The sequence below is a fragment of the Leuciscus leuciscus genome (genome assembly GCF_965113295.1).
Source record: "Leuciscus leuciscus genome assembly, chromosome: 21".
In the NCBI taxonomy this organism is placed as follows: Eukaryota; Metazoa; Chordata; class Actinopteri; order Cypriniformes; family Leuciscidae; genus Leuciscus; species Leuciscus leuciscus.
In genome coordinates this window covers 24,395,685-24,422,332 of record NC_138745.1, presented here as the reverse complement: position 1 = coordinate 24,422,332, position 26,648 = coordinate 24,395,685, and the positions used below count along the sequence as shown (strand labels likewise).

Sequence of the window (26,648 nt, the reverse complement as noted above, 5' to 3'; positions counted from 1 at the left end):
CAATAGAGCTGCCGATAAAATATCAGCAGACGGCCAAGTCTGTGCATGTATTTGTGTTTGTCCACCGAAATGGTTTTCAGTGAACACATTTATCTCAGGTACACACACACACTTTATAAGCAGTCCTGTGTTGTGACCTGGAGTCTGTAAAAGCTGAACAGTCTGCTGTGTGTGACTCCATACAGCATCATTGCTCAGTGTGGCTTCCTGATACAGACACAGGCTTTTTTTCTTTTTGTCCAACTCCAACCCTTAAGTGTGACTAACAGCACTCTCTTGTCCAATTCTGATTATGCACTCACTAGCAAAAAAGTTGCTCAGCTTGACTTTAGTAAAATGTCTTTTTAAGTCCTTCATGTAAATCTGGCATTTGTTACACTGAAAGCTTGATCATGGTAAAGTTTTAACAGCAGACAAAAATCATTCTGATATTGAAAGCAAAATAGTATAATTAACATTTAACATGACATAAAATACATTTATAGTCTTTTAACATCACAGTAAAATGCTGCGGCCTTTTCATAGTCTCTCACTGTAATGGCTGTCAGCACATCACTGAATAAAACAGCAGCAGGTGTTTTTGTTGTCGTTTAAAAACACTAGTTTAGCGACAGACACAAACAGATTTAACAGGGTATGGTTAGAAGTGCACACAGCTGTACCCAGGCCTAAATTAGACCGGACTGACTGCATGTCAAAAAGAGAAGCAAAATTATAGCCTTCAACCCTGGACTCTGGTATTAAACTTCAATTGGAGAGCTTCAATGATGTCATTATTACCAGCCATGTGACCAAAACGGAAGAGGCCCTGACTACACCAATGATGTCTAATGAACAGTCTTTTTAAAAAAGCAAATGCATTACCATGGGATTAAAATATGGATATTTTGGGGTTAAATGAGCTTATCACTTGGTCCTAGTCTTCCACGGTTGTGGCCATTTCCAAAGGAGAAGTGTGTATTATTTTTAAATGTTTGAAAATACTTCCCTAAAATAGTATTATTTTTGTACAAATTATTTGCATTTTTTAAATATGCATAGGTTGACTTCCCAAAAATTACACACTACAGTAGCCTGGTTAAAACCGGACCATTCTCAGTAGTAACTGAGTTATGGTCTGGCAAAGCTTCATTAATAACTCATTTCCAAAGGGGCGTCACCAACGGACGTCGCTCAAATGCCTCTGGGCGCAATTGGATAGACCTAAAACCAATCAGAGCGATCGTCATCGTGTAAAGCCATATGCTGCGTCCCAATTCGCCTAAGTTACAATACGCCATAAAAGTATGTACTCTTTTTGTGAAGAAAAGGTATTTACTTTTGAATGTGTAGCAAAAAAGTAGGCAAGCTTTGGGACATACTACTTCGTCATCTTTATCGGACGGATCTGTCGCGTGCATCCTGTCACGTAAACTGCCCTGTCAATCATCTTGTCACAGTTAAAATCCTCAATTAAATCTAATTTAATTTCCTACCGTTTCGGAGAGAAATGTAGTAGCACATTCATCTGCCAGTGGGTCTTTCATGGAGACTGTCCTCATGTGTTTGCAATTTGAATATAATAATGCATTTAAAAGTTGGTGCGCTTCACCAACGGACGTCGCTCAAATGCCTCTGGGCGCAATTGGATAGACCTAAAACCAATCAGAGCGATCGTCATCGTGTAAAGCCCGCCCCAACGTTTCTGATTGGTGCTGCGATTTCGACGGATTAGAAATGGGCTTGAATGGGCTCTTTGCCAGACTACTTGCAGAGCAAATCTAAATTTGCCGGAAGTTGTCTGGGTTTTCCCAGGCTAACACTACAGTACACCTTATTGTGAAATCATGTTCACAATTTGTGAAATGATATATAAAACGATATATAAAAATAATAAAACAATGAATAAAAATATAAGTTAATAAAAATAAAATAAAAAGAAGTGTATTTGTACTGACACTGACTATACTGTCTTAAATGAAGACACTTTAAATAAAATAATGTTCACGAATGAATAGTTTAAAATAAGACAAACAAAATATGCATTAAGAATGAAAAAAAAAAAAGGTTTACTTCACAAATAAATTTAAATGACAAAAAATGACAGAAGAATAAAGGAAAGAAAGTCAGGACTGCCACTAGCCTGTATGTGTATAGACACAATGTTTTGATGTTATTTCAAACCAACCATTTTATATTTAGCATTTCCAGTAAAACTCTGCCTGAACTTGTTGAGCTAAATTTGCTCCTGTGTTTTTAAGCAAGAGTGTGTGTCACTTCTGAAAATGAATCTGAAGATCATTTGTCAGAGTAGCGGAATCTGTTTCACCCCATCATATTAATACTGACTATAGTGTGGCAATTTCTGTTGAATGGCAATCACCCCATTAGATCTTTGGGGGGGAAAAATATATTCAAATATAATATTTATTCGATATATTAAAACTTAAATTTAATAAAAAGTTGAGTTTTTTAAGAATAGAAATCCAAAGGGACCACAAGCATAAAAAGTAGAAAAAACGTCCCATGAATACTGATTAGGTCCAGGTTCTCGATGCCAACATCCAGCAGATAAAAAAAAAACTCAGTTAAAAACCGCTGTTAAGAGTCCCAGGACTCAGCAAGACCATTATCGGTTCAAGAGTCAACTCTACCCATTAAGCTCATTCACCTCAATACAGATACTGTATCTGCCCTTGTTTCTCACATAATGGGTCTACTAGTAGGTCTTTGTAGAGTCACTGGAGATTCATGTCTTTACAAAAAGGCCTTTGCTTTGTCCATTTGCACTGTGAGCGCTAACAGCCGACAGCTTTCATTTCCTCACTCTTGTGTGAGTGTGTGCATGTGTTTGAAAGAGAAGATCTGCAGAGCTGTATGTGAATAATAGATTCAGGCCCGCGGGTTCCCTTCAGCGAGCTCTGCCTGTTTAAGTGAGAGTAGCCTACGGAGACATCTATTACCCTCCTGTCTGTCTCTCTCCCTCTCACTTGTTCTCAAGCACCACATTAAAAGGCAAAAAAAATTTATTTCCCTTTTCAGAGCAAGACAAGGTCTAACAGAGTGCAAAATCAAACATCACTTCCCTCAGGGAGTTGATATAAAAACCTCAATGCAAATCCAGTTTTCGAAGCTATCTTGATTATATATTTTTTCACTTACATTTACTCTTTCACTGGTGCCAGGAAGTGGCAGACTGGACCTAAGAACAAAGGCCCCCTACTGATTGGCCGATTAAAGACAAGACTGATCGGCTAACCACCAGAGAGTGGGTCGTCAACAGATCAAACTGACGCCCGAATGCATCTGGCTCTAAACATGCTGCATTCAGCCAACAGAGAAAACGAAGACAGAATAGGAGAAATCAAGGAAGAAAGAGGAAGATGGAATAACAGAGGAGAACAGGGAGGAGAAATCCCTGCAAATTGATCCCATAGAGACCCTCAAGGTTTCATTTAAGAACCTGGATTAAGCCCTCCAACAAATCACAGGATGTGAGGTAAGAAAGAGAGAGAGAGAGCGAGGGGGAGAGAGAGAGAGAGAGAGAGAGAGAGAGAGAGAGAGAGAGAGAGAGAAATAAGGGGGATGTGAATGAGAGATAATATATCCTCTGGCTCACATGGAAAACCCCACTGCTGATGGAACACCATCCCAGTGATAGAAACTAGGTTACAACTTCATCAATGTTGAAAATAATCCACCGCTTTGAAAAGTTTTCAGGATAATATAATGGCTTAAAGCGTTATGCAGAAACTCCTCTGCAAAGTCCAGAAAATTAATATTTAAAGAGTCTCTTTTTTCAAATGCATTTGATTAAAACAAGTGCCATATGTACATGAACCAGAAGCCACTGTCATGACAATACAGACCAGATCAGAGTATTACATTTCTAGAGGGATTTTGTCATGGAACAAGATATAAAAGACCACACATATTTATGAGTAACTCATAATCTTCTCCATCCAATTATAGTTTTAGGAGACTTTTTATGTTCCAGATACATCTCTGGAAAAAAAACTAGGGTTCCTCAGAACTTGTCAACATCTTTGTTTCCAGATGGCACTCCAGTAAAGTGTAGAAGTCAGCCAATCAGATTGGACCTCGAGATTTCAGCCAAATCTCACCATACTGTGAGAAATATGCATCACACAGTCGGTGAACTGAGAAAGAGTCTGATGTTTTCAGAGAATTCAAATGGCTGCAGTTTGGACATGAGATGCTCTGCTTGAAACACAAAATGTAAGTAAAAACACATGCACCTGAAGGATGAGGAACATTGGAGACTGTGTGAAAAACATGAGCAGGAGGGGGGAAAATAAATGCTGCTGTCCCTTGAGAGCCGTAACACTCTGATGGAGTTCCTGTTGGTGGAGCTTCACAACACAAAATCCTCATGATGCTGGGGGATTTTCGGTCTAAATTTGTTTGTTTGCCCACCTACAGTTCCTGGGCAAAACCCTTAAAAGCCTGCAACTATGAAACTATGTCATGTTCTGCGTGTCTAGTTATTGAGCAGCGGTGGTTTCCACAGCATGACGTGGTTCTCTGGTCTGGCAGATAAACGCTGCAGTTTGACTTCCTTCAGCACTGCTATGATGGATGGCCGACACTCAACATGAATAACTAAACAGCCTCATAAATTAGCCAATCACTACTAATATCATTACACCCACCCTCACACTCTGCCAACAACCCACCCACTTATCCGGCGGCCTAAGCTTTTCTGCTGATGTCTGTATTGTGCTTTAGTATCCTGAGCATTTAATTACGACTATTGGAATAGGATTCCACATACTAAAATCAAATGCATGGAAAACAACAGGGGAAACGATGTGAAAGGCATTCGCCATTAGTAAAAGCTACAGGTGACCTCACTGTGAAGCAGAGAGATGTCGCACGCTAAGCGTAGTAAATTGATTGTCCCCAGAGAAGCCACATCATTATACCTAATTCTCAGTGAAGAGGTGAAGAATGTAAAAAATGAAATCACAATATAGGCAAAGCTGATATATATATATATATATATATATATATATATATAAAACCACTATACATGTATATATATATATATATGTATATGTATATATATATATAATTTATATATTTTTATATATATATTATATATTTAATATATACACACACACACACATATACATATATATATATATATATATATATATATATATATATATATATATATATATATACACACACATACACACATACATATATGTGTATATATATATATTATATTATATTATATATATTATATAAATAAATAAATGTGAATGTTATGAATTACAATTGAATATTACAACTGAAACGAATATGTAAATACTGAAACAGTTATGGTTGTTTCGGTAGTAACAAGTTGTTTCGGTATTGGCTGTTTTGGTATTGACAACTCAACCTTATTTTGCCCTTATCTCAAAATGTGAGAACAGTGAAATGCATACATCAATGACTTGAACATTGAAAGTCACGAAATGAAAGTCATGAAATGAATGTCAACATTACATTTAGTTTTTTGTAAGTATATCAAGTTTGAATTTTTTAAATGTTAAAAATTATGTACGCACCATGTGATCCAGGGTGGGAAGACAGCTTAATTTGTCTTCTTGGTCACATGGTTTGGGCAAGTATTTCATCAATCTAGAAGAAAATGATGATTTGTTTCAGTATTGCCACACAAAAAATGTGGACAGCAATTTTGTAAATAAATTCTTTAAAAAACTCATTTTTAAAGGGCAGAAAAAACAAATCAGCTAAATTTCGATAAGAACTTGACAAGGCACATTAGGATGAGGTGTTTAAAAAAAAAAAAAAAAAAAAAAAAAAAACGTTGTGTACTTTCTAAGTGAAGTTTTGAGGGTTAGACTGGGGGACACATGCCACTCAATAGAGAAGAATATAAACCACTATATTTAAAGATGTGTATTAGTTGTTACATAAATTCTTTATATTGCCTCTTATAGAAATGCACTTGATTTTTGTAAACTAAATATATGTAATATACATTTTGCACCACTTCTGTAGAAAGACCCATATACACATTAAAAGATAAAGCTCAAATTTCACAGTATGAATAAATGTATCTCATATTAATTAACATAAACTAACTTTGATGCTACTTAATTGGCTCACCTAAAAAAATTACTTAAGCAACAAACTATGCTTGTTTAACTTCATTGATTTATGTGGGACCAATGTATACAATTTGTAAATCCATGTACACTAATTTGATTAATTTTATTTGGAAACTGATAAAAAATAAAATAATACAAAACAAGTGGACAAATCAAGGATCGGTACAAATACAGCTTCACATTATGTAACATTTAAGTACAAAACAGCAAATCTATTACAAATCGGAGGGTTCGATTTTAAAGGGATAGTTCACTTTGAAATTAAATTTTGGTATGTTTTAGCTTACCTCAAGGGCATCCAAGATGTAGGTGTCTTTTTTTCCGCAGTAGTTTCAATTATATAATGCAGGTCTATGGTCACTGTCTCAAAGAGCATGCACAGAGTCCAAATTAAAACAATTCCCCGTCGTCCAAATTAAACAATTCCCCATCGTAAGTACACATTGATGGCCTAAGACACGAAACGAGCGGTTTGTGTGAGAAAACGAACAGTATTTATATCGTTTTTACCTCTTGTACACAGCCATGTCGAAGTGATCTGATCTGACGTGTACGCAGACTGGCGCATAGATATATACACTAGATGTCGCCTTAAAGACATTCGTTCCAATAAACTGCCGTAGACAAGGCGACATCTAGTGTGTATATATCTATGCACCAGTCTGCGTACAGGTCAGATCAGATCACTTCGGACTTTTAATTTGGACTCTGTGCATGCTCTTTGAGACAGTGACCATAGACCTGCATTATATGACTGACAGACAAGAACGGTTTGACCTAAAAATATCAAAATTGAAACTACTGCGGAAAAAAAGACACCTACATCTTGGATGCCCTTGAGGTAAGCTAAAACATACCAAAATTTAATTTCAAAGTGAACTATCCCTTTAAATTCTGACTGAATGAGCTATTGTTAAATAGCCTATATACACTTATGTGACCACACATAAATTCAATTCTATATTAATGCAACAAATTAAACTCAGTTCCGTGTTAGAAGGTCCTCGTCTTGATGTCTGGGACACCCCCTGCTCTTTATATTGACATTAGCCAGCTCTCTGCTCACTGACCAGCGAGTAGATAAAAAAAAAAACAGCATTCGCCCCTGTCTTAATGAGAAACTGAAAGCTCAATGTAATGATAATCACTTCCTCTCTAAAAAAGCTAGTGGGATACAGCAGTCTAAGGACTAATGCTGACTCATGACTTCCGCTTTCGTACATGTTTCCTTGTTTTGTCACTGTTTTACTGCAACTTCCTGAATGTGTTAAAGCAGCCAGAGTGGATATGAAAGACTCAGTGAGTGTGAACTATTTCATGGGAAAATGAAAACCAATTTAACTCAATTAACTTATTATTTGTCTATGCTTCAATTGAGGTGTATTATGTATCATCATTTATTTTTAATTTGGCTCTTTTTTAAGCCTTCTGGGTTAGGCCAAATATAGTCAAGCTTTGGCAGATGAAATAAAAGGAGGCCCTGCAACTCAGATTGCTGTCCGGAGGAGTAAAACTCACTGTCGTCAAGATAGACTTCATTCTTGTCCTTGTAAGAATGTAATGTCTAAATATAAATGAGCATTAGGAAGGAATCTCTTGTCCTCTTCTGTGACTGCCTTTTCTCTCTTTGTTTAATATAAAAACAGTATTGGCTCCACAGACAACATATGCTCTCCTTCACAATAGTATGTAAAAGGACATGTAAAAGGATGCAGAATGTGCACTTGAATGAGAAAGGAAGAGACTCTCTCTCAGATCAAGCTGCAGTGTCATAATCACACATGCTGAAGCAGCAGAGGGCGAACATCTCACTCGCTATCAGCTGCTCTGCTCTATGGCTTTATTTAGCCGTGGGAGTTAGGAGGATATCCGGTGGGTGGCGGCCACTTCCTATGTGTGACCGCAGGTTAAGCTTTGGTCACAGGTTTGTGTAGCTCTGCTCGGAAGCAGGTAGCATACACAGTGTCTCATGTTACTTGGCAGGCAGAGTGCTGTATACTGATTGGAAAAAGAGCAAGACAGCCACAGCGTTTTAATGCTGGCAGTTTGAGAAATCTTTTTACAATGCATTACTGATTCACTCAGCAAATATACAGAGTTGGGAACCAAATAACAATTCTTATTAGAATGAGTTTGTCCTCGGGAATTGATTGGATCTTAGAAGGTTGGCCGGTTGCTAACTAAATAGAGGCAGATCTGAATGCCAGTTTGCCATCAGTTGTGGAGAGGATATTTAGTCCTACCCTCCACGAGACATACGTCATGAAGGAAGCAAATATTTTTTCAGGTCATTTTGAGAGGGAGGGGAGGTTAACATTTTGATTAAAGATTACGAGTGCACAATTAAAAAATTAAATAAATTGTGCCTGGGTAATTCATTTATAATAAACATTCTGTAAAAAAATTAAATAGAATTGTGAATTTTGATTTCATGGTGACTAACGACTAGTCTTTCAGGATTCAGAACCAGTTAAATTCCTTAAGATACCCATCCCTAACGATCTAAGGTAGAGACTGGGTCCAAAAACTCCAAAAACATTTCCTTGGCCAAAATGTTACGATTTCTCCAAACACTATTTAAAATGTAGTTGCTTATTTGTGATGCAAGGTTATAGAGTGGTGCAGGTATGATGTCAAAACCCGGAAGACTAATTCGCCCCTTGTTCCCTCAAGATTTACCTATGGTGTTTTATAATGGGATTTTTCAAATTGATGAGTAAAATAAGGTCTGTGGTAAATATAACTTGATGCTGATACTTGAACATTTAGGGCCCTATTTAACGATCTGAAACGCAAGTATCAAACGCGAAACGCAAGTAACTTTGTGGGCGGATCACGCAAATCTAAAATGGGTCTGTCTGAAGTAGCTACATTACTCATAGGTGTGGTTTGGGCATAACGTGCAATAAACCAATCAGAGCGCCATCTCACATTCCCTTTAAAAGCAGGCGTGCTTGTTCCATGGCGGATTGCTATTATAACGGCGGATTTGCCAGGCGCACGCCAGGAGCGGTTCACAGCCGAGGAGACTGGCGTTCTCGTCAGGGCCATAAGAGACAGAGAAGTGACATTGTATGGGGATGGGCGAAACCCACCCAAATTAGCTTCGGTTAAACAGGCATATAATAATTTGGGTAAATGTGTAAGCTAGATTTATGCCTATTTTTTCCACATCTTCATGGACACCACAATGATTTCCCTAGTGTGGTAATATTTTTCCTTGTAATTATGTATGGTTTGCAAAAATGGGAACTGCTGCCTGCGTCTGTGTAGATGAGATAAGCAAAGTGTATGCGCTACATTATGGCCAAGCATGCGCCCTTAAAATAGCATCTGAATAACGTGCCACTGACTTTAGACTAGGTTTTTCCTGGTCTGTGGCGGAATTGTTTTCTGAAACTGCAAAATAGCACCAGGGAACGTTTGCGCCGGAACACGCCTCCTCTTTTCGCTGAACCGCCCCCGGGAGCACAAGTTCATTCCCTAATTTACCGACGTGCGTCTGTGGAGGGAAAAGTCTGCTGTGCGTCGGGTGCAAATTAGGAATGATACATGCGTCGATGTACAAAGTCAATTGCGCTGGGTGCAAGATAGGGCCCTAAGTTCTACAATGTAAACTGCACACAATCACACTCCAAATGTTCTTATCTAGTTTATTAGAACGTTTTTTTTAAATAAACATAACTGCTTCAAAATTTGCGTTTTCCATATGGGTGTATGGTTCACGTTGTAGAGCAAAACTTTCAAGTACTGTCAAGTTATATTTACCACAGACCTTATTTTACTCATAAATTGAAAAAAAGGGTGAAAAACCCCATAGGAAAATCTCAAGGGAACCAGCGGCGAATTAGTCTTCCGGGATTTGACGTTATCCCTGCATCACTCTATTAGCTAAAGTTAAAATGCAATGAAACATAAAAAAAAACACAATCTTTCATATCCTGTTCAAATTAACCCCACCTGTGCAGACAGGCACCTAAAAACAGAGAAGCGCTGGGTTCATCTCTGTACGGATCTGCTCAGTCAGTTCTGCTCGTTCTGGTATTTGGCTCCGGCACAGCAGGGGGGCAGCAGTGACTTGACTCTCTTTGCTGTTTAAGAGGTTTCAGAGGCTGGGAATGATTACTGCTCATGGGGCAATTAGTCAGTACACCACGGGACTATATTTAGACCATCTCAGCAGGTCTATCACTGGGTCAAGCCCAAATAACATCACTTTGTTTGTTCCGTTCTGTCCCGGGATTCTATTTACAAAGACTAGTGTTTTTTTTGGGCAAAGCAGGGGTGATCGCACATCCAAACCTCTCTCCCTCTCTCTCAATCCATCTGTCAGGTGCTCTGAGAGAGAGAGAGAGCTGGAAGAGAATCTGTGGGAAAAGATAGCGAACAGGACAAAGAGGAGGGATGAAAAACAGGATTATAAAACACAAACCAGTTGCCTGATCATACTAAGTGTATTTTATTGGAAGTGTGCAGTTAAAACCTACTGATAAGACTGACCCTACAAGGGTGATAATTTTCTGACCCTACAAGGATTTTACTGGTGGGAAAGAGAGAGGCGTTATGAACTAACTAGCAGATATTTTTCTTATTTCTGTAAGAGGTTTCCCCTAGACTCATCTGAACATTCAAAGCGAAACCCTTAACAGGATGTATCGAGTGTCATGTTGAGCTAAACAGTCTTTATCGCTAAAATTGATCACAGGCCACCTCTGCTGTATCAAAGCCTTTCATCTATTGTCATGGTACCTGGAGTGACAGCTCCAAAAATCCAATGACAGGCTTTCAAATTCTGGAACATTTCGAAGATGAAATTCACGAGAATTGCCTCATGATAGCCTGGCTCTGAGTTATTGCGTGAGGTATTTGAGAAGACTTAACATTGCTCACTTGAGCACTAAAACTTCAGTTTCACCAATCAGCTTGGCCTTACACTGTGCCAAATGACTGGTATAGATTTCTCAAATAACCGTTTTCCCATGCCTGCGATCAAGGAAAGCTAAAAAAGAAACCACGTTTCACCACCACCGCTGTCAGGAGGCAAAACGCAAGAGATTTCTATCCTTAAAAACAGGAGGTTCGCCCACACGCTCACCTGGGATCTCTCTTGGCCAGTGTAAGGAAGCCAGGAGGTTATGGGAGCCTGGGAATGTTTAGTATGAAGAAAGTGATCCGAAAGGAGCTGGAGCTGGGGGAATTGGACAGGAAACATGGAAAGTAACCCTTTCCTGTCTTAAGAGGGTGAGAGAGAAGGGGGGAAAAAAACGCAAGAAAAACAAGGCATTAAGGATTTGACTTATTTCCACACTAATGCAGGGTTGGAGGCCTGTCAGCATAGGTACGGCAGAAGCCGGGAAAGAATAAATGCTGATTTGATGAAAAACATGGAAAAGTCAAGAGTCAAAAGACTCCACTGTGACCGTTTCATTTTCCACACCGTACATGACACTAAACCAGTTAATGTTTACTCAATTTAAAAGCATGGCGATTTATTCCAATCTAAGAAAATTAAGATTTTTTTGTGTGCTGATTTCGGGTGAAATCTGGATTTCAACATTGACAAATGTGTTAAATAAAGCTGAACGTACTACAGTCTTATAGCTAAATGCACAATCAAATTAGCCAACATAAAACAGCTTAACTTTGTGACTGACAAGCATTCAAATTCTGCAGATCTCTCCGGGCACAGATGCCATGTGGTCCAGTCCATCAGTAATCAAACCATATTATCAGCAACTTGCACTTGAATGATGTAACAGTCAAAGCAGTGCAGCGCTGTTCCTGAGAGTTATTTAGAGGCAGATAACTAGTGAAAGAGAACGGTCACAGGGGAGATAAGAAGACAAGTTAAGCGTTGCAGTGTGTTCTTATCGATTTTTATAAATATTTCAAATCAATTCATGTCTGCACTGCCCAAAGCATTTCTTTTCTTTAACTCTACGGCCAGAGGACATTTCTGCATGATATTGAACGTGACAAACATTACCTATGACAGCTCAGGAAACGGCTCGGCTTCATAAAGCAGTTAGGCAATGCTCACAATCCTGCACACACTAACACTACACAGCTGTGTGAAGATTGTTGAAAAATTAACCTTTTGTTTTCCATATAGAACAGCAAACAGATTTGGAACAACATAAAGGCCCGTACACACCGGGACGAATATCGGCGCGCGTTATTCGCCAGCGTTTTTCAACGCGTTTTTTGTGTTCACACCCAAGCGTTTTTCGCTGACGATGAGCCGAGTGAACATGCAAATTCATTCCCTGACATTAGATGGCGCTTAATGTAAAACAGAAATACAATACCACTCCATAACAGTCTATACTCTGCAATACCACTCCATAACAGTCTAAACTCTGCAATACCACTCCATAACAGTCTATACTCTGCAATACCACTCCATAACAGTCTATACTCTGCAATACCACTCCATAACAGTCTATACTCTGCAATACCACTCCATAACAGTTCTCTTTTAACAAGCTTTTTGTAGTCGCTGTCGCGTTTGTCATATAGTTCTTTATTCCGACACCAACGAGACCAGCAGCTCTACATTCATCTTGCCTTGCATCTTCCTCGTCATTTCTTCCCGGCAGTGTCTGTCTATGGGCAGTGTAGACGCTGCTTGGCGTATATCTTCTTCGCTGTTACGTATGTGTGCTCGGCAAGACCGTTTTGTGTTTGAGCGCCCCCAAGTTGTGTTTTACTGTAACTTCAGAAGCTCCAGACACGTGAGCAAAAGCGCCAATCTCATTGGTCGGATAGTTTTTGACGCGGCGCGTCAAACCAAAAAAACGAACCCGAGGCGTTTAAAAAAAAATTACGCTTTTACGTGTGGCGTTTTTCGCGTCGGTGTGCACACTCACATTGGCGCCCTTTGTTTAGTCACGAGGCGTTAAACGTCAGCGAATATCGCGCGCGAAATTCGTCCCGGTGTGTACGGGCCTTAAGGGTGAGTAAATAAATGGCAAAATTTTCATTTTTGACTGAACAATCCCTTTGAATGCAGTCTCCCACATGTCCCACTCAAACAAATCCTGAATCCCATCTAGAATTACAGAGCTTTATGACTTAATCACAAAGATAACATTCTTCCTCAAAATAACATTGAGAATCCAAAATTGGCATGTAGCAGAGAATAATTTTCTCTGGAGAAATCCCCATGAAATATCCAAAGAGGAAACAACGTGTGTAGGAGGACAGAGAGAGAGATTAAGTGACTGAAGGAATGAGAGAAGAAAAGAGAAGAGGTTACTTTGGAGGTTACTTTGGCAATCTGACCAGGTGATAAAACAGCAGACATGCTCGATGGACAGCGTATAAAAAATGTTTGTTATTTATCAGTCAGCTCGACCGAAATGAAATAACAGTCTGCCCTTCTTTACGCCGTTCTGTGTATGGGAAACCGATTCAAGCATATCCTTGGGGTGACATCATTTATTGAAATAAAATTCAGATGACTTTAAATATGTATAACAAACACATCATGAGTAGGGCTTACTGCGAGTACATTGGGTATTATATGTAGCGTGACTTTGGCGCTCTTTTCCCGATGTCCCGACTGACTGAGAAATAAAGCGGCTGTGATAAGAGATGATTCGTGCTGTTTTGTGTCACTCAATGTATCAAATATGAGAGTAGCCTATAATATTTTGCAATGGGCAGCTTGAACAAAACAACTGTGATGGCTTGCTATCACCGCCTTTGCTGTTGAAGAGGATTGTGGTTCCTCTCTGACCCAGTTCGTTTGCTGGCTTCCATGTTTTCCACAAATATTTCAAAGTAGAATAACTGGCTCTAGCATTGTTTTTCAGAGAAAAGAGTATGTGAACTTAGCATGATTCCTAAATATCTGCCAACATATTATGGTATTTTTATGCTTTAGTACAGACAAAAAATTACATACAGCACCTTCAATTTGTGCATTTCAATGGCCCATGGAAATTCTGACATGCACTCTTTTCTACGTCCAAGAAAGAGGGAGATATTCTGAAGATTTATGTTTTATCATTTTCCAGTGATATGAGTCAAGCTGTGGATACAATATCTTCTTCTTTTTTTTAAGCTAGTGCTCATATGAGCATTCAGGGCTCAACAATAAGGATGATATATATTCTGCTTGCCCGGTCAGGCCAATATTTGACATTTTCACTGAACCTAAGGCAAAAAAGGAAAATCAAATGTGGTATTTTTTTAGGCACTAAAAAAAATATATATAGGCCTATGTCAGAAGTATTTTTTGTATTATTAAACATTAAAACGTATTTTTCAATTTGCAATGAGAATTGTACACCACAACTAAATACAAGACATCTGACATGAATAAATTCATAAACGCATGACATACCGATATCCAAAACAGAAAATTTGTTGTTTTTTTAAAACTTCAGAGTTTAAAAAAAAAATCTGTTCTGAATATTGGTCATCACATCACTTAAATGTAAAAAAAAATTATGTATCGTAACTATCTGAAAAAACCAACAATATGAAAACAACAAAGACTGATGGAATAAATGTGCCATTGATCCAAATGTGCAAGTAAAAGTTAGGACTGTCAACTGGCCTGAACCTCTCTAAAATGCCTATCATGCCATTATAATCTACATCACTGACTATCCTCCATATCTATTGCAGTATTAAATTCTACAACTGACTACTGAACAACCCAGATGACTTTGATTAATTCATAATTTGCTCAGCTATCCGCATCTTTCCTGTCTACAGTTAACTGACTTTGCGGTTTCTCCTGCTACGTAATGTGGACTACAGCTGGTCATTGCTAAACTTCCATTCAGGGTCATGTGACCTAGTTTGGAATCGGGATGGAATTTGTTACTGACCCCTCCTTAATCCACTCCTCCCCCTAACATACACACACTTTGACAGAAGCATGTGTGTACGCACAAACACAAACCCACACAGACACGCAAATAAAACCAGAGACGCTAGGTGGAGAACATGACCACTGAGGCACCATGGGTGTGTGTCCACCTTTGACATTCCAGAGTGAATCTTACATTATAAACAACACAAACAGGACAGGAGGAAAGGAAGATACGAGAGAACAAGACAGCGGAGGAGAGGAAAGGTAGCGTCCAGCTCGGGCAGCTGTGTGCTATTACTGCTCTCCCCCACCCCTCCTCCTGCGGCAGGAAATGAGCAATCATTTAGTAGTGACAGGTACACGCCGAACCACTGCATCTCTCCCCAAAAACCCTGAGAATACTCCACCACAGCCGGCCAGCATTAACCCTACAGACCACCACACACCGGTGTCTGCCTGGGTCAAGTACATGCGATTATTTCTTGTGTTTAACAGAGTAAGATTGGAGAGAAATTTCTGAAAATCCACAAGTTGAGTGGTGCCCAAACTTTACAGCCCACAAACAATCTTTAGTCAGATCAGAACATTCAAGTACCATCCATCTACCCTGGTAAACCAGAGTTCTCGCGAGAGCACAAGTTGAATTTGCTCAGCGAGTTACTCTGGTGTCGAGCAATGGAGCTCATTAAATATGCCCCTCGATCTGAGCTGCACCAATCACATCGGGTTATCTGATATAGGCGGGCCAGAGGCGAGCTAAACAGATGACGACAGCGCTGTGACGTCGAAGTCATCAGTAAACATTGCAAGATGCCTATGGATGAACACCAGTTGTTTAAAACAGCTTTGGCCGCTACAATGAACGAGTTAGACTTGGCTTTTTCCCAAAAGAGGAACAGAAGACGGCGCTCGAATCGTTCCTTTGCAAGAAGGGCGTTTTTGCTGTTTTGCCGACCGGAAGAGTCTAATCTACCAGTTAGCTCCGCTGGTAAATAAGCGTATGGGGTTTATTGTTGTGATTGGTCGTAGTGTTATCCAATTGCGTGCTGTGAGATTTTCAAATGCATGCTTGGTGCCGCCCCTCGAGCTGGCCGATTTTCATTGACCGACACCAGACCATTAATCTTTTAGATTTAGGTCTGGATTTCCAGGCTACCATCCATCCAGTCACAACAATGAAATTCAAGTTGGCACTTTTGGGCCTTTCACACTTGAGAAATGTTAACTCAAGGCCAGCACAAACCCTTGTAACGCAATTCATGGTTAAGTTAGGTTTTGGGATGTACATTTGTAAACCCTGGGTTAACGGTCTTGTTTGCATATTCATGAGGTCAATAACATTGATTGGACAAACACAGCTTGTGTCAGGCATGTGACCTGTTAACAGCTTGTCCATCTCTGAAAATGTCGCCATGTAGTTCGAAAAAAATTCATTTCTTTCAACATTCTTTGTCACAAATACATTTGTTGTCACCTTTGTACATTATCAGTTTTCTATCACGTGCTGAAAATAAATAATGTGTGAAAGTTTCTTGTGACTAAGTTCATGAATTTTTATAAAATAAAGCACTATTCATTTTCTAACTGGCTGTCTGTTAAAAAAATAACTCACACTATTCATGGGTTTCATCAGGTCCCTTTCCACAGGTGTATTAATCAAGCACAATGCAGTCTGCATTCATAATCTAGGTGCTTGATTTTATACACCTGTGGAAAGGGACCTGATGAAACCCATGAATAAAAAATTCTAGTACCTAGGCCTATTTTTTAGGAGTGCACAAACGAGATCACTTTTGATCAATTTAATGATCCCTTGCTGAATTAAAGCTTGCCACAATTTGAGAACCATAACACCAGCTGAAAGTTCGTTGTTTTGCGTTTTTGCGGGATGGCGATAAGGTCCAAGTCCCACAGTCGACCATGCCAGGTCTGGAATCAATGACTTTACACACAACTGACGAACAAGCCGGGCTTCACTGAAAACAGCTTAAAAGCTTACAACCGTACAGCGTTTCCAATAGACCGCTGACATGATGAACAATCAAGAACAGGCTGCAACAAAAAAAAGTTAAATAAGACCCACACAAACACATTTTAATAATGTAGCTGGCAGAGAGCATTCAGACAGAAAAGCAGCCTGTCGCTTATTCATGCATGCGCCTGATGCAGAGCGACAAAAATGTCCTCATTACAACAGCCAGGTTGCCTCTAAACATGCCTGTGCAGACTGAACTTCATAAGAAATAGGAAAGATGTGTTTGGTGCTGGAAGAATTCTACATTCATTCATCCGAGTTTTGCACAGAATGCCTTTATGGTCTCATGGATGATCAATTTTAGATCCGTTCACATGCTGCCTAAAACCCTATAAACAAGATCTGGCTGTAGTCAATATCATAGGTTTTAACTGCATTAGTTTGCTTTACATTACATGCGCCATTAGAAATGGACATTATGAACAGTAACTAGTGCACAGGCTTATAGAAGACAGAATTGCTTTATCTAGCTTAATTTAGATGCTTTCAGTATAACTTTAATAGTAAAATATTTATATATAAGAGAAAGGCCAAAGTACAAATGAAATGCAATTAAATAAGTGCTCTTAATGTGCTACAGACCCCCAGCTTGGCAAATCGCTCCGATTAGAAAGTAGTTCTAGTCAGCACTTCAGGTACCGCATACTGCAACAATTCCTCAGACACGCTGAATTCAGCACTGTAAACTGTATTTCACTGGAGAGCAAGAGACAGGTCTATCTGAAAACCGAACAAAAATAAACTAAATCGGCCTCCATATTGTTTGGTCTGTAACAGACTACTCCCTCAAGCTCAGAAACCTCATCTTAAGAGACAATTAGCCCATAGAGCACAGACAGTACACCTGTCATTAGAGCTGTACATGCATGCATTTATTCTGCATGGGCTGTCACAACATAACCTTACACCTACATTGTCTTTTTGGTATGAAAGGCTCTAATGTTTAGATAATAAAACACTTCTGAATCAAAAGGACAGTTCAGCAGTGTTTCAGTATGTGTGGTTTCAAGCAACGTTGGGTAAAAGAATGCGTCTATATAAACCATCAAGATGAGTAAATAGACGTTGTCTATAGCATTGTTCAGATCACGGCTGCTGATTGTATTCTAAAAAATAAATGAATATAATAAATAATATTTAAATAAAACAAATAAAAATAGAAGCTAATGAATTACATATTTTAAATGACATTTATAAGTAAAAAAATGAATAAGCAAGCAAAGGAATCTGCAACCTTTTTTGCTTTGGAAAAAAATCTGCAGAATGCGATTTGATAATGTGATAAACTGAGCTAAGATTACTACACTTTTATAGGTTGCAAAAAGCATGATCAAATTAGCCACAATATTTAATAAACAAATGCACCAGGGAAATACGTAAAACTTTCATCACATGCTCGTCATACACTCTGGAACTCTATAGCCCATATTGTCTTTCTCCTTGACATACATGCACACACATTCCTCTAGTGGGTTCTGGGGCCATAACATGCATTTATGTCAAGACAATCTTCATATTACAAAAAAAGAGTGTTGCATCCCACACCATCCACTGTCTCTCTTCAGGCCACACCCTTGTCCTATAGGCCATTGCAAAAACCTCCCCCACACACACAATGATAACTTTCATTCAATTTAATGTGGAGAGGGAGGAGCACGAGTCAAAGAGATCCATAATTGGGGAGAGGGACAGCATTTCATACCTATTAAACCATTAGTGGACTGAGAGGTGGCTGAAGGAACAGCAGAAGTTAGGTGTAGAAAGGTTGGGGAACTATACAATTAACTGCCAAGGTGAGCTTATTACTATTTAATAAGAAAAACGCAGGCATGAGCTACAATCACTGTTTAAATGATTCTTAAAAGTGTAATTTTTTTTCAATGTTAAAAAAATGTCATCTGTCTTTGCTTAAACTATGTAATTTTTCGCCACTAGAGGTCATTTATTCAAAGCAGAGGCGTAGCTTGATGACACTTGATTTCGCGGAATCATGGGAGTCGTTGTCTTCATCTCTACAGCCGGTGGAGAATACGACGGGACTCAGGCAGAAATCATATTCATGGATGACTAGTTATGTATTAAAGATTTATTAATGTAACAAGGCCGCTGCAGTGATTGCTAATGAGAGACAAGCCCGACACACAACTCGAAAGCAGTGGAGCTTTTACTATGCCGCATATTAGGCATGGTAAATATGGTACTCACGGTAAATTTAAAAAAAAACAAGATTTAAACAAAAAGACTAACTGTGTTGAGCTATATAACAATGATTAGTTTTCTGTCGATGAATGCATCCAAACAGCTGCTAACCTGTCTAATAAAACACATAATATATTAAAGCGTCTTTGGTGTTTCCATGGTTTGCTAAAAAAAGTAACGCGCGTATGATGTCATTGATAGGCGACGCAAGGACACGGTCCGTGTCCTGGTTAAAACTGCTTATTTTTCTGGATTTAAACATTCTTAGAAACATTTGGGATAATGCAAGTACACAAATCAACAAAATATATAACATTTTTCCAGTGATTTTTGGATATTTTGATCTAAAAATCTTACATAGTGTGCCTTTAATGTGGATAGACTGTAAGAAAGTAATTTATAAGTTGATTTGATGATAAAATAATAAAATGTTTCTAAAAACATTTTTCATGTTATGGCAGATAAACGGTATATTGCAGATAATAAAATTAAGTATTATTTTCTGCAATTAAGTAACAAATTAAATAGTTTAATTCATTGTAATTTTAAATGCTGCAAGTGATATTAATATATATATATATATATATATTTCTGTAAATAATTTAAAAACAAAACCACTAAAAACTAACAATCATTTTAAGAACTAAAAGGGAATTTAAGCATCACAACATTATAAAAGTACCATATGAAAAAATTATAATTTGAGAACTGTTATCGACCGTTTTAATAAATAAAAACATCTCAAATTCGTCCCAATAACTGATATAGTAAAGATATTTTGTGCATCTTAAGAAATTATAAGTAACATCTAGAAGTAGGCTAACAATTTATTTCAAAACTGAGTTTCTTAATTATGATATTATTCTGTAAGAAAGTAGTTCTCACATTTGAAAGAGGATTATAAAAGGCAAGTTAGTTCTCAGATTAAATACAACCTAGGGATCCAAAAAACATAGCCATTTCCTCTCTTTAATCTCTTCTTCCATCCTCACATCTACAAGTTTCAAAACCCCATGGCCGGCATGAGTGTATGGGTTTGCGTGGGTTAGTGGCAGTAACAGTTTATGTGGTTTGGGCTCAAGTCTTCTGAAGTCAGAGAAGGCTAGAGACGGTACTCGCTCCACCACAAAACCACACTCGGAACAAGTGAGTCACTCTACAGTCACCTCCTCAGGTGGACATGGGGAAGGAATGAGTGAGAAGGAGAGACGGGGACAGACGATGACTACAAAAGAAAAACATCACGTCGTTGAATAGTACAAACAAGAGAAATGTTAGAAATAGAGCTGTGCGTGTCTACGCAATTCTGGAGTGTTTGAAAAACAAGGACATGCCACATCAAATTAATTACAGATTTAAATCATGTAGAATAGATCCTGACATGGACAAAGAATACCAGAGGGATCTGTCATTATGGTGTTTCACTGTTTCCTTTCATTCACTTGAGTAACACTGAAAGCACCTATAAACTAAACAGCACTTCCTTTCTGGCAAATGTTTGTCATCCTAAACGGCTAGGGCTGATTTTCACTGGAGGGAGGTCACAATGTCGTAACAATTGTGTAATATAAAACAAATAATTGTGTCTTTTATTTAGTATTGGAGCAACACAGCCAATTTCCTATAAGGGTTGAGCAACAAGGATTCTCAAATGAGCCTTAAAAAGACATTTTGACTTGTTCCCAACAAAATCTTGGCTGTTTACCTGCATGTTAAATTACAGTCATCTCTGGAAAACATCATTGTGCAAGATACTTGTACACTAGCTGGGAAGGTGGGCCCAGATGTGTGTAATCAACAAAAGGGGTTGATTTATCTGATCAAGTTCCATATGTAACAAATCATTCACTTCTGAAAGAGAGTGGAGACATATGGCTTGTGACTGACTGAAAAGTGCACTTCCTTGGTTTGTGGGAAATCTGCTGTTTTAACATTAAAAGTCAGGCTCCAGGCATGTCACTTGCTCTGTAGGATCAGAGCTGTGATATATATAGGCCAAAAGTTTGGACACATTACTATTTTTAATGTTTTTGAAAGAAGTTTCTTCTGCTCATCAAGCCTGCATTTATTTGATCAAAAATACAGAAAAAAAAAAAAGTTATATTGGTAATAATTTAAAATAATTGGTTTTCAATTTATTATACTTTAAATTATCATTTATTTCTGTGATGCAAAGCTGAATTTTCAGGATCATTACTCCAGTCTTCAGTGTCACATGTGACATCCAGTCTATCACATGATCCGTTAGAAATCATTCTAATATTCTGATTTATTATGTGTGTTGGAAACAGTTCTGCTGCCTAATATATTTGACGAATAAAAGGTTAAAAAGAACTGCATTTATTCAAAATAAAAAAATATTTTCTAATAATATAAATCTTCTTTACTATCACTTTTTATCAATTTAACACATCCTTTCTGAATAAAAGTATTGATTTATTTCAAAAAAGGAAGAAAAAAAATGACTGACCCCAAATTACTGACCAGTAGTGTATATTGTTGTTACAAAAGAATTCTATTTTTAAAACATTTGCTTCTTTTTTTTTACTTTTTAAAAAAAAAATTTATTCATCAAAGTATCCTAAAAAAGTATCACAGGTTATGAAAAAATATTAAGCAGCAGAACTGTTTCCAACTTTGATAATGAATCATCATATTGGAATGATTTCTAAAGGATCATGTGATAGACTGGAGTAATGATCCTGAAAATTCAGCTTTGCATCACAGAAATAAATGATGATTTAAAGTATAATAAATTGAAAACCAATTATTTTAAAATGTAATAATATATCAAAATATTTTTAAAAATTCTGTGTTTTTGATCAAATTAATGCAGGCTTGATGAGCAGAAGAAACTTCTTTCAAAAACATTAAAAATAGTAATGTGTCCAAACTTTTGACCTGTACTGTATATGTGTGTGTATGTATGTATGTATGTATGTATGTATGTATGTATGTATGTATGTATGTATGTATGTATATAATAAAATATAATAAAAATTTTACAGAATAAAAACAGTTCCTGACTTGATTTAACTGCTTGGACCAAATCTGAGGATTTAACTGCTTGGACCAAATCTGAGGCTGAATCTGACATCGCCGGCGTTATTTGAGGGGACAATCATTTGTGGTGGTGTCCGAAACCATAGAGGGCGTTATTGAGTGCACTCATTCTATCCCACATTGCATCGCAATAATGAGAGTATAGCCGATGTACACTCAACATGTACGGCTGTCCGAATTCGCTCACTCGTTTTCATTAACTTCTTCAAGTAGGGATGCACCGATACCAATACCAGTATCGGGTATCGGGCCGATACTGAGCTCATGTACTCGTACTCGTAAAAATGCCCCGATACCAACAACCGATACCAGGCAGCGTGTGTACGGTGTTTGTGTCCAGACAAAGAAACACTGACAACAGAAATTATAATGGGGATAAAAAAAAGAAGGCTGTCTATGAGGTAAATATATCTTATTAGTGAAATATTAAACAGAATATAGTAACGCCTGTGGTGCGCGAGCTGATAAGAGAAAAACACGCAGTGGATTGAGCGCGCAAGCGGCACAGACGCGCGAGCTGGTCGAGCGCATCAGACGTCAGTGGAAAGTTTGTAGTTCAGTCGGATGTCAATGGCAAAGAAAGTAAAACGAGGCATGTAGCTTATTATTAACGTTAACTGACCAGAGAGAGAGAGAGAGAGAGAGAGAGAGAGAGAGAGAGAGAGAGCACTTCTGTTGAATGCTCTTGATTGCTGATCGTTCACTCAGCACGTGTTATTTGGATTAAAACTAAATCGTATATGTAAGTAAAACATGAACTGTTACCTTATTTATGTTTAACGAGTGGTTGCCTACATTATTACAGGACATTTGCAGGTCAAGAAGTTACATGAACTTCAAACATCCAAAGCGCGCGCCCCGAAAACCATCGCCTCAGACAGCGCGCGATACTGAATGAAAGTCTTTCACGTCTTGCGCTTGTACGGATGAATTCATTTTTCACTGTTGGGGAGTATCCTAGTAAACAAAGTCTGTTATATCTCAAGTGAACGTAGACAGTAAATTGTCTCTGGTATAATTCAAATGGGGTCCGTGCGTTCGGTCTTAAAGGTGCAGCAGTTTAATTAATCTGCTGCTGTGTTTTAATGTTAATCAAACAAAGGACAAATAAATTACTCACTGCTCTTGACTAAATAGGCTACCTTTTTTTAACTTTACAAAAAGATCCATCTATATTTAATTTATACAGTAATGAATATGCAGTGCATTAAATATATAGTTGATGAACAAATTAAGTTTAAATTTAATAAACAACTAATATGATTGATATGCTTTTGGTTTCTCTACCAATACATTTAAAAAATTACAAATGCATGAATTAAAAATTAATTGAAAATGAAAAATACAGGTATCGGTTACGGTATCGGTATCGGCGAGTACCAAAAATGAAAGTATCGGTATCGGACTCGGTCTGGAAAAAGTGGTATCGGTGCATCCCTATCTTCAAGTGAACTGTATTAGTGGATTAACATAGTGATTGATGGTTTAGGGGGCGAATGACACTCACTTAAAGGGATAGTTCACCCAAAAATGAAAATTCTGTCATCATTTACTCACCCTCATGTTGTTCCAGATCTGTATGAATTTCTTTCTTCTGATGATCACAAAAGAAGATCTTTTGAAAAATATGGGTCACCAAACAGTTGATGGGCCCCACTGACTTTCATAGTATGCAAGATATTCAATGGGGCTCATCAACTGTTTGATTACAGAAAAAAATCAAAAAATGTCTTCTTTTGTGCAAAAAAAAAAAATTTAATACAGGTTTGGAACAAATTGAGGCTGAGTAAAAGATGACAGAATTTTCATTTATGGGTGAACTATCCCTTTAAGTAAGTATTTGTCCCTTTGTGTATTTCCCATAATATACACATAGAATCACATACACAGAATGACATTTCTCTGCCACAGATGCACCATAAGAGATACTAAAATGAAACCTTCTCTCTGAAGTATTCCCTCGAAGACAGCAGCTATAAGAAATGCAATAAACTATAATATATAGTAGACTATATATGTCTGATCGGGAGCATGCAAATGAAAGTGAATTGGAAAGACACCATCCCCAGTGTGAAGCATGGTGACGGCAGCATCATGCTGTGGGGATGCTTCTCTGCATCAGGCCCTGGAGTCCAGAGTTTGATGGGTAAAATAAATGCAACAAAAAAAAACACAGGGGAAATCCTGGAGGAGAACCTGATGGAATCTGCAAGACACCTGCAACTTGGAAGAAGATTTGTTTTCCAGCAAGACAATGACCCAAAGCATAAAGCCAATGCTACACATGGATGGCTTAAAAACAACAATGTTAATATCCTGCAGTGGCCAAATCCACAGTCCAGATCTCAAGCCAACTAAGAATTTATGAGTGGGCTTGAAAAAGCTCATGATCTCCATGCAACCCGACAGAGCCGGAGTAGTTTTAAAAAGAAGAATTGGGGAAATTGACCAGATGTGCAAAGCAGATAGAAAGCTACAGTGACACATAAACTCAAAGCTGGTGTTCAAGCAGACTCAGGTGTGGTTCAAACCAAACAAATGGAAATCAAACGGATCTGCCCCCAAATCTCCTGTGAAAAGCTCCTTAAAATCAATGACCTGATTAGCATCCTGACAACAAAAGAATTTCTTAAAGTTTCCTACATGCTGCTGCAAGATGTAATACAGCAGCAAATGAAACATTCACCAGTCCATTACCAGCCACTCTGCCCTCAGTCCAAAACCACCACATTCATAATTCACACTTTTATGCATTTTTCTTGTACAAGGTGTTGACTTTTATTTTTTTGAAGTACTAAGGTGAGCTTCTGCTGCACAGACATTTTAGTGTAAACTTCAGCCTTGACACTGCTTATTAATCAATGTACTCTTATAACCATCTCAACTATGATTGGCGAGGTGCTTCCCTTTACTGATAATGAGAATGATGATGATGATGACACAGAGAAAAACTATTCAATGTAAATGTGCCACTAGTTTGAGTAAGTACAGACATGATTAATTCAAGAGGGCCTGCCTTTAAATACTGTGTGAATGCCTTTCTGCAGCAAAAAAAAACAATAATGATGTGATGATCTAAAGATGCAAATGTCGCAAGACCATTTTGACAAACAGACACTGGCATTACATTCTAATCTGCACACATGATGTCTTCACAAGCGTGACTTAAGGGGACATTTCAGTAAAAAATGAAAATTCCTTCATTATTTACTCAAACTCCTGTCACCCCAAACCTATGCCTGTATTTTCAGCATCATTACTCCAGTCTTTACTCTTCAGTGTCACGTGGTCCTTCAGAAATTATTCTAATATGCTGATTTGGTGCTCAAAAAACATTTCTTATTATTATCAATCTTGAAAACAGTTGTGCTGCTTAATGTGTTAGTGGAAATTGTTAAAAATTCAGGATTCTTTGAAGAATAGTAAGTTCAAAAGCATTTGAAATCCTTTGTAACAATATAGAAGTCTGTCACTTTTGATCAATTGAATGCATCCTTGCTAAATAAAACTATATTAACTTTTGAACAGTATAGCGACATGTGCTTAGAATTCTATCTATCTATAAAAGCAGTAAACTGAGTGCATTTAGCTTGTTCAGGTGTAGAGAAAGGGGTGAAGTTTGTGCATGTATCTGAAAAAGTGGATTTGTATGCACTCCACAGCCTGTAAAATAAACAGGAAAGCATGAGATTTCGCCACACACTGCCATATGACCTCTTTGAAATCTGCATCAGATAATGGTGGAAATTCTGAATCTTGATCACAGCAAACCTGGTACCCTTGAACAAAGAGATGAATTGCTCATAAAATATGCACAACTCCATGTTCATGTGTTTACTTTGGCCCCACGTCACACCTTGCTGTGAAGCTCTGCGCTGTTACAACAAAGACATTTGTTCTGCATCTGCTCAGAACAATCCCAGTAATTACAGTGCAGTTTCCTCCACAGTTTTGATCCCTAATTGTGGAAAGCCATGTATTTCTGACCACACACATCATTCTCGAGCACCGTGCAGATAGGTGAACGGTCTCCTGCGAGTAATCACTACAAAGTCACAGACCAAGAAGTTGAAGGAGAGTTTAAGATAGCAATCTTTTTCTAGCTATAGGTTTGTGTGCATGGGCTAAGTGTGTGCGCGTGTGTGTGTGTGTGTGTGTATGTGCGTGTGTGTGTGTGTGTAGTGATGTTGACATGGTTCTGATTGACCGGAAATGTTAAATAAGCATCTCTGCTATGAAAAGGGTCTCCCTCCCCCCCTCTCTCTCACCACATGTGAAACCACACAACGTCATGACAACTGCCAAAATAAACCTCAGCATCCTCCAAATGGAGAGTGCGTGTGTGCGCTTCCCTGCCGTGCAACACTGCCATGCAGCGCCGTATTTAATAACCTTTTGC

General features: G+C 38.2%; 1 protein-coding gene and 1 long non-coding RNA gene across 4 annotated transcripts in view; one reads left to right on the top strand and one right to left on the bottom strand.

The window, feature by feature from the left end:
• Nucleotides 1-1,480, top strand: part of LOC309484857 — a 50,335-nt gene extending 48,855 nt beyond the window's left edge. Inside the window, exon 2 of the long non-coding RNA XR_014200993.1 lies at nt 258-1,480. This is a non-coding gene — a long non-coding RNA (uncharacterized lncRNA). The remainder of the gene's footprint in view (nt 1-257) is intronic.
• Nucleotides 1-26,648, bottom strand: part of znf438 (zinc finger protein 438) — a 51,175-nt gene that overhangs the window by 21,674 nt on the left and 2,853 nt on the right. Inside the window, exon 2 of one of the 3 annotated variants that reach the window (XM_082151243.1) lies at nt 5,559-5,631. The exons of the other annotated variants lie outside the window; for them this stretch is intronic. The gene's annotated coding sequence lies outside the window, so the exon portion shown is untranslated. The remainder of the gene's footprint in view (nt 1-5,558; nt 5,632-26,648) is intronic. 3 annotated transcript variants of the gene reach the window in all.